The sequence below is a fragment of the Tupaia chinensis genome, unplaced genomic scaffold, assembly GCF_000334495.1.
Source record: "Tupaia chinensis unplaced genomic scaffold, TupChi_1.0 Scaffold000532_1, whole genome shotgun sequence".
Taxonomy (NCBI): domain Eukaryota; kingdom Metazoa; phylum Chordata; class Mammalia; order Scandentia; family Tupaiidae; genus Tupaia; species Tupaia belangeri.
This window is the reverse complement of record NW_006160045.1, coordinates 8,100,941-8,102,051: the sequence shown is the minus strand read 5'-3', so window position 1 is coordinate 8,102,051 and position 1,111 is coordinate 8,100,941. Positions and strand designations below refer to the sequence as shown.

General features: G+C 40.4%; 1 pseudogene; it reads right to left on the bottom strand.

Annotated features, from left to right (window-relative positions):
- The window catches only part of LOC102489557 (calmodulin-like), an 11,536-nt pseudogene extending 11,261 nt beyond the window's left edge, over positions 1-275 (bottom strand).
- Between the last annotated feature and the right edge of the window lie 836 nt (positions 276-1,111).

The following is a 1,111-nucleotide window of genomic DNA, read 5'->3' as shown; positions in this document are numbered from 1 at the left end:
TTTTTCTTTCCCTTCTTATCACCTTTGGGAGGGACGTAATTCTTCATCTCCCTGTCATAACGAGTTTTGTCACTTTTTGCCATATCTTCAAACTCCAAACTTAGACTTTTCCTTTGCAGACATGGTCTTCCATCTCTCTGAACATTTCTTGGAGAATTCGGCAAAATTGACCGAAGAGTCTGGGTGTTTCTTCTTGTGCTCTTCCGGCAGGTCTGCATGAAGAAGGCATACGAGGACATTTTGCCCCTCGGCTTGTTGGGGTCTCCTTTGCCCATGGTGACAGACAGCGTCTACCTGGTGTGAGCTCTCCTCAGAGTCCCGCAGAGCGACCGGATCTGACAGAGAAGTTTCCTCCTCAGGGCTCCGGCGTGAACTGGTTTCTCTCTCTCTCTTTATTTTATTCTTAAAATAAAGAATTATTTTAAGTTAAATAAAACAATTCTTTAAAAAAAATAAAAGAAATACTGGGAGCAGCAGATGGCATAATGTTTACGTTGACCATGGTTCAAGTCCTGCATCTGGCAGCTTAAAACTCATATCAAGTGCATTTGTATGTGTGTGTATGTGTACATTCCCAAAATCCTGAGAAGACAATGGAGGAGAAGGGACTGTGACATGGCCATCTCCCCTGGGGAGTGATTTCTCACTTTCTGTCTCTGGCCAGCACAGATTTTTGCACCCTATAGCAAAAAATCTTTCTAAAAAAAAGAAAAATTACTTTCCAACCTGCCAGCTGTCCTTTATGAATTTCAGTGATAGTCCATTCCATACAATAATTTTCCAGATGAAATAGTGCCATTTCTGAAATGCTTTTTGAAATTTAATCTTTCCCATTGTTCTTTCCATATATTTTATCTTCTCTGTTAAATATTGTTAGATTGCCAGGCAGGAACTGAGTTCAATTTTGTGTTTCCTGCTTTATCTGGTGAGTTACTAATAGTACTCTGTAAAAATGTGTAGTTAGTCTCATTTAGTAATAAAGTACACTTTAAAACAATATATATATTTTGGAGAAGTTTTTGCTATAGGGCACACGTGCGCTCACCAGACAGAGTGAGAGAGACAGAGAGACAGAAAGTGAGAAATCACCCCCCAGGGAGGATGGCCACGC